The sequence below is a fragment of the Salvelinus fontinalis genome, chromosome 31 (assembly GCF_029448725.1).
Source record: "Salvelinus fontinalis isolate EN_2023a chromosome 31, ASM2944872v1, whole genome shotgun sequence".
Lineage (NCBI taxonomy): Eukaryota > Metazoa > Chordata > Actinopteri > Salmoniformes > Salmonidae > Salvelinus > Salvelinus fontinalis.
Window position 1 is genome coordinate 19,415,977 of NC_074695.1, and position 14,944 is coordinate 19,430,920.

Consider the following 14,944-nt stretch of genomic DNA (forward strand, 5'->3'; position numbering starts at 1 on the left):
GGGGGAAAATCGTGCCCAATTTAAACGGCCTTGTACTCAATTTTTGCTCGTACAATATGCATATTATTATTACTATTGGATAGAAAACACTCTCTCGTTTCGAAAACCGTTTGAATTATATCTGTGAGTAAAACAGAACTCCTTTTGCAGCAAACTTCCTGACAGGAAGTGGAAAATCTGAAATCGATGCACTGTTCTAGGGGCTGCCTATTAAAGTCCTTGATATTTATTAGTTTAGATGCACTTCATACGTCTTCCACTAGATGTCGACAAGCAGTGAGAGAAGAAATTGAGTGTGTAACTTGATCTGGGCTCGAATTATAGCTCTTGGCATGACGTGTCACCAGTTTCCTGTTTTCTGGAGAGAGCGAGGAGGGACCTGGATTTGCCTTCTGATAAGCTGACGTTATGGACGACTAATATCTCCGGCTTTGATTTTATTTGATACATGTGACAATATCATCGTAAAGTATGTTTTTTCAATATAGTTTAATCAGATTATTGAAATTTTTTCGGGAGTTTTGCCGTGTTCCGTTCTCTTCCGTTTGTTGACGATGGAGAGATTCGTGCCACTTGGCAAGTGTGCTTGCTAAATCGAGAGGGAAAAAGGCCGTTCTAAAACCAAACAACGATTGTTCCCGACAAAGGACCCCTTGTACAACATTCTGATGGAAGATCAGCAAAAGTAGGACCCACTCTATGATGTTATTTCATATATCTGTCGTACAAGTTATTTTTAGAATTCTAACACAGCGATTGCATTAAGAACTAGTGTATCTATCATTTCCTATACAACATGTATTTTTTAGTTATGTTTATGAATAGTTATTTGGTCAGAATATGTGTGTCAGAAAAAGTGTCAGAAAAATATTCGGACGTTGTGGGAAAAAGATGCTACGTTAGCACAACGTTAGCACAATGTATAACCACTGATTTCAGCTCTAAATATGCACATTTTCGAACAAAACATAAGTGTATGTATAACCTGATGTTATAGGACTGTCATCTGATGAAGCTTATGAAAGTTAGTCAAAATTATATATCTTGCTGGTTTATTCGCTATCGCTAACGTGCCTATTGCTATCGCTAACATGCCTTGATGAATGAATGCGGTAGTGTGGTAGGCTATTGTAGTAAGCTAATATAATGCTATATTGTGTTTTCGCTGTAAAACACTTACAAAATAGGAAATTTTGGCTGGATTCACAAGATGTTTGTCTTGAATTTGCTGTACACCATCGATTTTTCAGAAATGTTTTATGATGAGTATTTAGGTATTTGACGTTGGTGTCTGTAATTATTCTGTCTGCTTTCTGTGCAATTTTTGATTGTAGCTGCAATGTAAACTATGATTTATACCTGAAATATGCACATTTTTCAAACAAAACATAGATTTATTGAATAACATGTTATAAGACTGTCATCTGATGAAGTTGTTTGTTGGTTAGTTTGGTTGGTTCTTGGTTAGTTAGGTTGGCTTTGTGCATGCTACCTGTGCTGTGAAAAATGTCTGTCCTTTTTTGTATTTGGTGGTGAGCTAACATAAATATATGTGGTGTTTACGCTGTAAAACATTTTAAAAATCGGACATGTTGACTGGATTCACAAGATGTGTATCTTTCGTTTGCTGTATTGGACTTGTTAATGTGTGAAAGTTAAATATTTCTAAAAAATATCTTTTGAATTTCGCGCTCTGCCTTTTCAGTGGAATGTTGGAGGAGTTCCGCTGGCGGAACGCCAGAGCCAGACAGGCTAAGGCCTTATTACAAAAATGATTTAAATCAATTTTACAATGTTACAGCCTTGTTCTAAAATTTATTTAAAAAAATGTGTTTTCCTCAGCAATCTATACACAATACCCCATAATAACAAAGTGAAAAACGTTTAGAAAAATTTGCAGTGCATTCGGAAAGTATTCAGACCCCTTGACTTTATCCACATTTTGTTACGTTACAGCCTTATTCTAAAATGTATTCAAGAAAAACAATTCCTCATCAATCTACACACAATACCCCATAATGACAAAGCGAAAACATTTTTTGGGGAAAATGTGCACATTTATTACAAATAAAAAACAGAAATACTTTATTTACATGACATTGCGCATTGTGATCTTAGGCTTGTGTGTGGCTGCTCAGCAAGGATTTATACTGCCAATGTTTACGTATGGAGATTGCATGGCTATGTGCTCCATTTTATACACCTGTCAACAAAGGGTGCGGCAGAAATAGCCGAATCCACTAATTTGAAGGGGTGTCCGCATACTTTGTATATATAGTGTACGTCGATACTATTCTCAGAGCCAACCCGGGACAAGGAGTAGCAATGATCCAGGGTGTTCGATGCGCGAGTGGCACAGGAGATGTGTTCATAGAATTTCGGTAGCGTTTTCCTCAGATTTCCTTTATTAAAATCCCCAATTAAAATAAATGCGGCCTCATGGTATGCGGCTTCCAGTTTGCACAAAGTCCAGTGCAGTTTAGGGTTGGGCGGCATCCCCATTTTTTTATACTGTCATTTAGAGGTCGACCGATTAATCGGAACGGCCGATTAATCGGGGCCGATTTCAAGTTTTCATAGCAATCGGTTATCGGTATTTTTGGGTGCCGATTTGCCAATTTTTTTTTTTTTTACACCTTTATTTAATCTTTATTTAACTAGGCAAGTCAGTTAAGAACACATTCTTATTTTCAACGAGGCAGAACGACAGATTTTTAACCTTTTCAGCTCGGGGGATCCAATCTTGCAACCTTACAGTTAACTAGTCCAATGCTCTAACACCTGATTACATTGCACTCCACGAGGAGCCTGCCTGTTACGCGAATGCAGTAAGCTAAGGTAAGTTGCTAGCTAGCATTAAACTTATCTTATAAAAAACAATCAATCAATGACTGTCATTGCTCCAATGTGTACTTAACCATAAAATAAACATCAATGCCTTTCTTAAAATCAATACACAAGTATATATTTTTAAACCTGCATATTTAGCTAAAAGAAATCCAGGTTAGCAGGCAATATTAACCAGGTGAAATTGTGTAATTTCTCTTGCGTTCATTGCACGCAGAGTCAGGGTATATGCAACAGTTTGGGCCGCCTGGCTCTTTGCGAACTAATTTGCCAGAATTTTACGTAATTATGACAACATTGAAGGTTGTGCAATGTAACAGGAATATTTAGACTCATGGATGCCACCCGTTAGATAAAATACGGAACGGAATAAACGTTTTGTTTTGGAGGTGATAGTTTCCGGATTAGTCAAAGGTATATGGTTTAGAGAGAAATAGTCGACGCGTTATAATTCCTGTAATAACTTGAGGCTGAATGTGAAAGGGGTTCCTTCGTTATTTTACCGTTCATGTCTTCCATTGAGAATGTCTTGATCTACTTCAAATAAGGTCTGTGTTTCGTGCAGGCTTAAACCGCCTCGACGTTTTGATACCCGTGTAAATCTCACTAGGATAAGGTAACGTTTGTCAACATATTTTCATAAATCCACTCTACAAAAAAGTTTATCTTCACTTATATTTAGCCAATATTGATCAGAGGTACCTTGTCCTATGGATATCTACACACTTATAAAATTGGCACGGTGATGTAAGCCTACACGAAACACAGACCTTATTTTAAGTGAATCTAAAAATATCATATGGAATAAATGAAGGAACCGCTTTTCAGATTTTGCTAGAAGTTGTCATGGGAATTATGACTCGCACTTTGGTTGTCAATTCTTACCATGCCCATTATTAAAATAGGATTTCCTGCATATAGAAATTAAAGTTTTTGTTTTCAACATTCATCACAGGTAACTTAAACTCTATTTTTATTCAAACAGTTGAGAGTATTTGTCTCCTAAGCAGACTCTTCAGTATCATTGTCACTTCAGAGCTGTGTGCGTGTGTGTGTATTTATGTATTATATTAAGTTAAAATAAAAAAGTGTTCATTGTTCATTCAGTATTTTTGCAATTGTCATTATTACAAAAATGTGTGTGTGTATGATATATATATTTAAAAAAAAATTGTATTATATAAAATCGGCCAATTAATCGGTATCGGCTTTTTTTGTCCTCCAATAATCGGTATCGGCATTGAAAAATCATAATCGGTCGACCTCTACTGTCATACCATTTCTGTACCATATACAGTATTACCAGAAGTGCACACAAGACGTGCTATCTTTCAGTTTTTTTTTTTTGGGGGGGGGGGGGGGGGGGGGGTTACGCACAAAACTATTTAGGCAACAGGTAGCTTGATGCAGGAGGCGATTGAATATCTCTGCTGTAACCAAGAAGCTTGATATGACATCTAGCCACTTAAATCAAAGGAAGCAAACCAAGGAAGCTAAGGTAAGCGGAGGTAACCTGCCAAAATGATTACCGCCTCGTAGCACTCACACCGGTAGCCATGAAGTGCTATGAATGCTGGTCATGGCTCTCATCAACAGCATCCTCTCGGATACCCTAGACCCACTCCAATTCGCATACCGCCCCAACAGATCCACAGATGATGCAATCTAATCGCACTCCACACTGCCCTTTCCCACCTGGACAAAAGGAACACTTACAGTATCTGAGAATGCTGTTCATTGACTACAGCTCAGCGTTCAACACCATAGTGCCCACAAAGCTCATCACTAAGCTAAGGACCCTGGGACTCCCTCTGCAACTGGATCCTGGACATCCTGACGGGCCACCCCCAGGTGGTAAGGGTAGGCAACAACACGTCTGCCACGCTGATTCTCAAATCTGGGGCCCCTCAGGGGTGTGTACTTAGTCCCCTCCTGTACTCCATTTTCACCCACGAATGTGTGACCAAACACAACTCCAACACCATCATTAAGTTTGCTGACAACACAACAGTGGTAGGCCTGATCACCGACAATGTTGAGACAGCTTATAGGGAGGTCAGAGAACTGGCAATGTGATACCAGGACAACAACCTCTCCCTCAATGTGAGCAAGACAAATGAGCTGATCGTGGACTACAGGAAAAAGGAGTCCGAACAGGCCCCCATTAACATCAACGGGGCTGTAGTGGTGCGGGTTGAGAGTTTCACGTTCCTTGGTGTCCATATCACTAACGAGACTGAAAAGATTTGGCATGGGTCCCCAAATCCTCAAAAAGTTACAGCTGCACCATCGAGAGCATCCTGACCGGTTGCATCACCACCTGGTATGGCAACTGCTCGGCATCTGACCTTAAGATGCTACAGAGGGTAGTGCGTCCGGCCCAGTACATCACTGGGGCCAGGCTTCCTGCCATCCAGAACCTATATAATAGGCAGTGTCAGAGGAAAGCCCATAAAATTGTCAGCGACTCCAGTCACCCAAGTCATAGACTGTTTTCTCTGCTACCACATGGCTAGCGGTACCGGAGCGCCAAGCCTAGGAACAAAACACTCCTTAACAGCTTCATCAAATGGCCACCGGACTATTACATCCTCCCCTCCCCATTTGTTTTGTACACTGCTGCAACTCATTGTTTATTATCTACAGTTGAAGTCAGAAGTGTACATACACCTTAGCCAAATAGATTAAATGTCAGGAATTGTTTAAATGTAAGTAAAAATTCCCTGTCTTAGGTCAGTTATAATCACCACTATTTTAAGAATGTGAAATATCAGAATAATAGTAGAGAGAATGATTTATTTATTTCATCACATTCCCAGTAGGTCAGAAGTTTACATACATTCAATTAGTATTTGGTAGCATTGCCTTTAAAATGTTTAACTTGGGTCAAACGTTTCAGGTAGCCTTCCACAAGCTTCCCACAATAAGTTGGGTGAATTTTGGCCCATTCCTCATGACAGAGCTGGTGTAACTGAGTCAGGTTTGTAGACCTCCTTTGCTCGCACACGCTTTTTCAGTTCTACCCACAAATGATCTATAGGATTGAGGTCAGGGCTTTTTGATGACCACTCCAATACCTTGACTTTGTTGTCCTTAAGCCATTTTGCCACAACTTTGGAAGTATGCTTGGGGTCATTGTCCATTTGGAAGACCCATTTGTGACCAAGCTTTAACTTCCTGAGTGATGTCTTGAGATGTTGCTTCAATATATCCACATCATTTCCCTGCCTCATGATGCCATCTATTTTGAAGTGCAACAGTCCCTCCTGCAGCAAAGCACCCCCACAACATGATGCTGCCACCCCCGTGCTTCACGATTGGGATTGTGTTCTTCAGCTTGCAAGCCTCCCCCTTTTTCCTCCAAACATAAGGATGGTCGTTATGGCCAAACAGTTCTATTTTTGTTTCATCAGACCAGAGGACATTTCTCCCAAAAAGTATGATCTTTGTCTCCATGTGCAGTTGCAAACCGTAGTCTGGCTTTTTTATGGCGGTTTTGGAGCAGTGGCTTCTTCCTTGCTGAGCGGCTGTTCAGGTTATGTCGATATAGGACTTGTTTTACTGTGGATATAGATACTTTTGTACCCGTTTCCTCCAGCATCTTCACAAGGTCCTTTGCTGTTGTTGTGGGATTGATTTGCACTTTTCGCACCAAAGTACGTTCATCTCTAGAAAACAGAACGCTCCTTCCTGAGCGGTGTGACGGCTGTGTGGTCTCATGTTGTTTATGCTTGCGTACTATTATTTGTACAGAGGGATGTGGTACCTTCAGGCGTTTGGAAATTGCTCCGAAGGATGACCCAGACTTGTGGAGGCTTACAATTGTTTTCTGAGGTCTTGGCTGATTTCTTTTGATTTTCCCATGATGTCAAGCAAAGAGGCACAGAGTTTGAAGGTAGATCTTGAAATACATCCACAGGTACACCTCCAATTGACTCAAATTATGTCAATTAGCCTATCAAAAGCTCCGCAAGCCATGACATAATTTTCTGGAATTTTCCAAGCTGTTTAAAAGCACAGTCAACTTAGTGTATGCAAACTTCTGACCCACTGGAATTGTGATACAGTGAATTACAAGTGAAATAATGTGTCTGTAAGCAATTGTTGGAAAAAATACTTGTGTCATGCACACAGTAGATGTCCTAACCAACTTGCCAAAACTATAGTTTGTTAACAAGAAATGTTTTGGAGTGGTTGAAAAACGAGTTTTAATGACTCCAACCTAAGTGTATGTAACTTCCATTTTTCAATTGTACATGTACAAATTACCTCAACTAACCTGTACCCCCGCACACTGACTCGGTACCGGTACCCCCTGTATATAGCCTCGTTATTGTTATGTTAGTGTGTTACTTTTTATTTTATATATATACACTGCTCAAAAAAATAAAGGGAACACTTAAACAACACAATGTAACTCCAAGTCAATCACACTTCTGTGAAATCAAACTGTCCACTTAGGAAGCAACACTGATTGACAATAAATTTCACATGCTGTTGTGCAAATGGAATAGACAAAAGGTGGAAATTATAGGCAATTAGCAAGACACCCCCAATAAAGGAGTGGTTCTGCAGGTACCACAGACCACTTCTCAGTTCCTATGCTTCCTGGCTGATGTTTTGGTCACTTTTGAATGCTGGCGGTGCTTTCACTCTAGTGGTAGCATGAGACGGAGTCTACAACCCACACAAGTGGCTCAGGTAGTGCAGCTCATCCAGGATGGCACATCAATGCGAGCTGTGGCAAGAAGGTTTGCTGTGTCTGTCAGCGTAGTGTCCAGAGCATGGAGGCGCTACCAGGAGACAGGCCAGTACATCAGGAGACGTGGAGAAGGCCGTAGGAGGGCAACAACCCAGCAGCAGGACCGCTATCTCCGCCTTTGTGCAAGGAGGAGCAGGTGGAGCACTGCCAGAGCCCTGCAAAATTACCTCCAGCAGGCCACAAATGTGCATGTGTCTGCTCAAACGGTCAGAAACAGACTCCATGAGGGTGGTGTGAGGGCCCGACGTCCACAGGTGGGGGTTGTGCTTACAGCCCAACACCGTGCAGGATGTTTGGCATTTGCCAGAGAACACCAAGATTGGCAAATTCGCCACTGGCGCCCTGTGCTCTTCACAGATGAAAGCAGGTTCACACTGAGCACATGAGCACATGTGACAGACGTGACAGAGTCTGGAGACGCCGTGGAGAACGTTCTGCTGCCTGCAACATCCTCCAGCATGACCGGTTTGGCGGTGGGTCAGTCATGGTGTGGGGTGGCATTTCTTTGGGGGGCCGCACAGCCCTCCATGTGCTCGCCAGGGGTAGCCTGACTGCCATTAGGTACCGAGATGAGATCCTCAGACCCCTTGTGAGACCATATGCTGGTGCGGTTGGCCCTGGGTTCCTCCTAATGCAAGACAATGCCAGACCTCATGTGGCTGGAGTGTGTCAGCAGTTCCTGCAAGAGGAAGACATTGATGCTATGGACTGGCCCGCCCGTTCCCCAGACCTGAATCCAATTGAGCACATCTGGGCCATCATGTCTCGCTCCATCCACCAACGCCACGTTGCACTACAGACTGTCCAGGAGTTGGCGGATGCTTTAGTCCAGGTCTGGGAGGAGATCCCTCAGGAGACCATCCGCCACCTCATCAGGAGCATGCCCAGGCGTTGTAGGGAGGTCATACAGGCACGTGGAGGCCACACACACACTACTGAGCCTCATTTTGACTTGTTTTAAGGACATTACATCAAAGTTGGATCAGCCTGTAGTGTGGTTTTCCACTTTAATTTTGAGTGTGACTCCAAATCCAGACCTCCATGGGTTGATAAATTTGATTTACATTGATCATTTTTGTGTGATTTTGTTGTCAGCACATTCAACTATGTAAAGAAAAAAGTATTTCATAAGAATATTTCATTAATTCAGATCTAGGATGTGTTATTTTAGTGTTCCCTTTATTTTTTTGAGCAGTGTATATATATATATATATATATATATATATATATATACACACAGTGGGGCAAAAAAGTATTTAGTCAGCCACCAATTTTGCAAGTTCTCCCACTTAAAAAGATGAGAGAGGCCTGTAATGTTCATCATAGGTACACTTCAACTATGACAGACAAAATGAGAAAAAGAAATCCAGAAAATCACATTGTAGGATTTTTAATGAATTTATTTTCAAATTAAGGTGGAAAATAAGTATTTGGTCAATAACAAAAGTTTATCTCAATACTTTGTTATATACCCTTTGTTGGCAATGACAGAGGTCAAACGTTTTCTGTAAGTCTTCACGAGGTTTTCACACACTGTTGCTGGTATTTTGGCCCATTCCTCCATGCAGATCTCCTCTAGAGCAGTGATGTTTTGGGGCTGTTGCTGGGCAACACGGACTTTCAACTCCCTCCAAAGATTTTCTATGGGGTTGAGATCTGAAGACTGGCTAGGCCACTCCAGGACCTTGAAATGCTTCTTATGAAGCCCCTCCTTCGTTGCCCGGGCGGTGTGTTTGGGATCATTGTCATGCTGAAAGACCCAGCCACGTTTCATCTTCAATGCCCTTGCTGATGGAAGGAAGTTTTCACTCAAAATCTCACGATACATGGCCCCATTCATTCTTTCCTTTACACGGATCAGTCGTCCTGGTCCCTCCCTGCAGAAAAACAGCCCCAAAGCATGATGTTTCCACCCCCATGCTTCACAGTAGGTATGGTGTTCTTTGGATGCAACTCAGCATTCTTTGTCCTCCAAACACGACGAGTTGAGGTTTTACCAACAAGTTTCATCTGACCATATGACATTTTCCCAATCTTCTTCTGGATCATCCAAATGCTCTCTAGCAAACTTCAGACGGGCCTGGACACGTCTGGCACTGCAGGATTTGAGTCCCTGGCGGCGTAGTGTGTTACTGATGGTAGGCTTTGTTACTTTGGTCCCAGCTCTCTGCAGGTCATTCACTAGGTCCCACCGTGTGGTTCTGGGATTCTTGCTCACCGTTCTTGTGATCATTTTGACCCCACGGGGTGAGATCTTGCGTGGAGCCCCAGATCGAGGGAGATTATCAGTGGTCTTGTATGTCTTCCATTTCCTAATAATTGCTCCCACAGTTGATTTCTTCAAACCAAGCTGCTTACCTATTGCAGATTCAGTCTTCCCAGCCTGGTGCAGGTCTACAATTTTGTTTCTGGTGTCCTTTGACAGCTCTTTGGTCTTGGCCATAGTGGAGTTTGGAGTGTGACTGTTTGAGGTTGTGGACAGGTGTCTTTTATACTGATAACAAGTTCAAACAGGTGCCATTAATACAGGTAACGAGTGGAGGACAGAGGAGCCTCTTAAAGAAGAAGTTACAGGTCTTTGAGAGCCAGAAATATTGCTTGTTTGTAGGTGACCAAATACTTATTTTTCACCATAATTTGCAAATAAATTCATTAAAAATCCTACAATGTGATTTTCTGGATTTTTTTCTCATTTTGTCTGTCATAGTTGAAGTGTACATATGATGAAAATTACAGGCCTCTCTCGTCTTTTTAATTGGGAGAACTTGCACAATTGGTGGCTGACTAAATACTTTTTTGCCCTACTGTATATATTATTTCTTATACTTTAGTTTATTTGGTAAATATTTTCTCAACTCTTCTTGAACTGCACTGTTGGTTAAGGGCTTGTACGTAAGCATTTCACGGTAAGGTCTACACTTGTTGTATTCGGCGCATGTGACAAATAAAGTTTGATTTGATTTTAAATACATAGCTGGAGCCCTAAACTGGATATAATTTATTTGACACATCTTAGATTTCTTATAGTTATACTTAACTTAAGCAGTGGAGTAGTACACACCCCTGCAGACCCCGGGAATATACACGGAGGTGACGCTGACCGAAGAAAATTTTCTGGGGAAGTAATGTGGTCGGCATTTAATGGTGAGGTATTCCAGATCGGGAGAACAAAAGGATTTGAGTTCCTGTACGTTACCACAATCACACCATGAGTAGGTAATCATGAAACATACGCCAGGAGAGTTCATTCTTCCTGTCCGCACAATGGACAAAGAACCCCATTGGCTGAATGGACAAGAAAATATATCTGGGGAGAGAGATGATTCAGTAAAACAGAGTATGTTACAGTCCTTGATGTCTCTTTGGTAGGAGATCTTCTCCTGGAGAATGTGTACTTTATAGTCCAGGGACTGAACGTTAGCGAGTAATATGCTGGGCAGAAGCGAATGGTATGCACGCCTCCCGAGTCTGACTAGGAGCTCCTTATTCCTCTTCACCAGAATAAGGGTTTTAGTGCAGCCCCCGGGATGAATGGAACTGCCTCTGGTAGTTCAAACACAGGATCCAATTCAGAGAAGTCTAATTTCTGGTAGAATTTCTATTGACCGCCGATCTAATATCCAAAAGTTATTTTCGGCTGTAGGTAATAATTCAAAAAACATTCTAAGTAAATAATGTGAGAAACAACAACAAACATGCTGTTGGCTAGGTGCTAGAAACAGGGCAACCATGTATTTCCTGATTTCTCTTTGGCCCTCATATAGTTGCACTGTCATAGAGCTAAATCTAACTACCATGGCCTGTCCTCAACCCTGTCTCATCTTACACCATCAAATTATTACTGCTGTTCACAGCTTAGATGACTTGCAATTGACTGGCCAATATATCCGACAACAGTCCCACTCCTGCCAACCTATGTGTAACTGGTCTGGCTATGTAGCTGTGTGTCGTGTTTGAAACCTAAAGGACAGCTCGTCGACAGCTTGATGTTATCTATTGATCTAGCATAGTGTCACGCCCTGGCCTTAGTTATCTTTATTTTCTGTAATATTTTGGTTAGGTCAGGGTGTGACAGGAGGGATGTTTGTGTTTTTGTCTTGTCTTGGGTGGTTGTAGTGTCTAGGGGGTTTTGTTAGAGTGTATGGGTTTGTGTTGAGTGTAGGTTTCTAGGTATGTCTATGGTTGCCTGAATGGTTCTCAATCAGAGACAGCTGTCATTCATTTGTCTCTGATTGGGAGACATATTTAAGGCAGCCATAGGCATTGGGCTGTTGTGGGTAATTGTCTATGTTGAACGTTAGTAGCGTGTGTGTGCACTTTTGTTTATAGCGTCACGGTCGTTTATAGTTTTGTAAGAGTGTTTCGTTTCGTGTTACGTCTTCGTCAAATAAAAAGGAAGATGTATTTCTCTCACGCTGCGCCTTGGTCCACTCATTCACGTAAAGACGATTGTGACACATAGAGTAAATTAACTGCCCTACAAAAGGCAAAACGCAGTAACTATGAATTTAGTCAAAATCTTTGATCGGTTGTAATGGTCAGGTATATTATCTGATTAATGTGGTATTTAGTTTCCTGACACAAGAACAAGCCAGTTGATCAGAATATATCATGGATAATCAAAAATTGCTGTCTGTCGAGAAAGAAGACTTTGAAGTCAGATTTTGCATTTAAAAAATGACCTATTAGTTCCACTGCAATGACTGCAGAATTTACAGTTGAAACCCTATAGCTGTAGGATCGAAATCTTCAGTTTTGTGACAAACAGTCACACAGAAAGAAATGCCATCTATCAAATTACTCAGGAACTTGCTGCACTGGAGATGACTAACCACAATCAAATCATGACCAACATCATTACCCAGTAATGATTCAATTCATAACCAAAAAGCTCTTTGACAAGTCATGCATTAAAACAGTAGTGACTGGTATATCATACTGGTACATGCCATACAGCTGGCACTACCAGAGAAGCACACACACACAAACTAAAATGGTCGTGTTCAGACAATGATTAATGCTTCATTGATTAACAATGATTAACAGCTTGCATGTGGGCACAAAAGTCTAGGTTAAAGTCCCTCTCTCAATAGACCTCCTTAGGGAAACAAATAAAAAAAGTGTGTCAAATACAGTAACAGTAAATGGTGGTGTGCAACTCGAATGTCCTACCATCCTACTGTCCCCAGCTTTTCATCATCATCTCATCTTCTCTCAGTCATGTGTCTGTCACACTCTTATGACTGTTTGCTCAGCCTGATTTGGGATGTCATATTGTGGTACTTGTTATTGGTCATGCAGCAGACTTCTAACAGATATTATTGAACAGTTGGCACCAGGGACACAAGCATTCTGCTACACCCCAATAACATCTGCTAAATACAGTGTAACCAATCAAATTTGACTTGATTTTGATTTGATCAAGCTATTTCATTCTTCTTCATACTCAATATCTGGATGATATAATTTAAGATAGAAGAGCAGTAGTATACTTGCTCATACTGTCGAAAGACAGATGATATCCTCAATGTAGAGTTGGCTACTGTGGTGGAAGATAGATAAAAAGCAGACCGGTCAAACCTGTTCTCAACTATTGTGGTGATGTGGGTAAGAATGCTACACTACAAAACACAGAGAATCTGACTGGTACAAACACACCATTTAGAGTCAGGAATTAACCATTACAGGTTCTACTGAAACACATCTTGGCATGACAAATATGAACATAGCCAAGAGAGAAAAAACCTGAAGAGTGAGGAAGAATCTTCCTTATGAAGTAGACTGACAGAGCAATGATCAAGTTATTTCAATACTTTTGAGAAAACAACAGTGGAAAATGTTTGTTGACTTACCCTGTCACAAGGTCGGCTGAGAACAAAGGCTCTGCCAATGCTGTGTATATTGTCAGGATGCTGGATGCCTCTGTGACATGACAGTGCAGCCGAAAGTTGGAACCAGAAAGGGCCATGACAGCAGAACAGTAGCCACAATATAAATTCAAGAGAGAAAGTGAAAGAGAGAGAGGAGAGAGAGGGAGAGATGGGGGATGGAGAGAGGGAGAGATGGGGGATGGAGGGAGGGAAAGAGAGGGGGGAGAGGGAGGGAAAGAGAAAGGGGAGAGAGGGGAAGGGAAAGAGGGGGTGAGGAAGGGAAAGACAGAGAGGAAGGGGGGGCAGTAGAGAGCGAGAGGAAGGGGAGAGATAGAGAGAGATAGGGAGGGAGGTAGAGAGAGATAGGGGGTAAAGAGAGATTAAAAATAACAGTTAATGGTGTTGCTGAATAATATGGTGTGTGCCAATCCTCCACAACAGAACATTCTGATTACTATTTATAAATAGCCCAGTATCTGAAAATTTTAATTGAACCTTTATTTAACTAAGCAAGTCAGTTAAGAACAAAATATTATTTACAATGACGGCCTACCGGGGAACAGTGGGTTAACTGTCTTGTTCAGGGGCAGAACGACAGATTTTTACCTTGTCAGCTCGGGGATTCGATCCAGCAACCTTTCGGTTAATGGCACAACCACTAGGCTATCTGCCGCACAACCACTAGGCTATCTGCCGCCCCAAATTACTGGACTCGGTTGTGTCTATCCCTGAATTCAGTCAGTACGTTATCGAATAAAATGCATCAACACAACACATTTTAAAAACAGATGAATACATTACCTTGTCGAGTAAAGGTATAAATAGAGCGTAATCATGCAGTTAGAACTGTTCGGTCAATCCGTTTTTGTTCAGTGGAGGTTAATTCCCGAAAGAAATCGGTCCGTGTATTGTCCGTTCATTGGTTATACCATTGAAATCAGGAAGTGAAAACCCGAAATCGTTCATTTGCTCACCTACGGCTGTACGCGCGCCCAGCAGATATCATGATAACTTTTTCGTGAGTTTCTGCCAATTATGCAATGTCAGGGTATTGCTTCACTTAAAGTAATATAACACTAACATTTTCACGTCATTGTTTTTATGTTGTTCTCTATCATATCGTATATTGAATGAAGATGTGACAAACAGGTCTACAATAGCCTACTATAATATCTATTCTAGGCTACTCAATAACATAAAATATGTATTTGACATTATTTGTTTAAAATGTTTACAACACATGACATCAGGAATGATATGTTCAAAACCTCTAAAAATGATATCAGGTTAGTATCTCAAAGATATGCAATTAGACCAATCTAGCTCAAAGTAAGTTTTGGAGATAATGACAGTGAGTCACTGCACCTTTACCTCCACCCTGTATAAGCTCACTGAAAGGATGCCATCACTTCAGAATGAAACGAAAGCCTAATGGGCTCGAGTTGTAGGCCTGAAGTTCAATTTG

General features: G+C 41.3%; 1 protein-coding gene across 2 annotated transcripts in view; it reads right to left on the reverse strand.

Annotated features, from left to right (window-relative positions):
- LOC129829760 (F-actin-monooxygenase mical1-like) overlaps window positions 1–14,472 on the reverse strand; it is a 59,491-nt gene extending 45,019 nt beyond the window's left edge. Inside the window, exons 1-2 of one of the 2 annotated variants that reach the window (XM_055891655.1) lie at window positions 14,281–14,472; window positions 13,462–13,531 (exon numbers count right to left, since the gene is read on the reverse strand). The gene's annotated coding sequence lies outside the window, so the exon portion shown is untranslated. The remainder of the gene's footprint in view (window positions 1–13,461; window positions 13,532–14,280) is intronic. The other variant, XM_055891657.1, reaches the window with a different exon arrangement.
- Window positions 14,473–14,944: the final 472 nt, after the last annotated feature.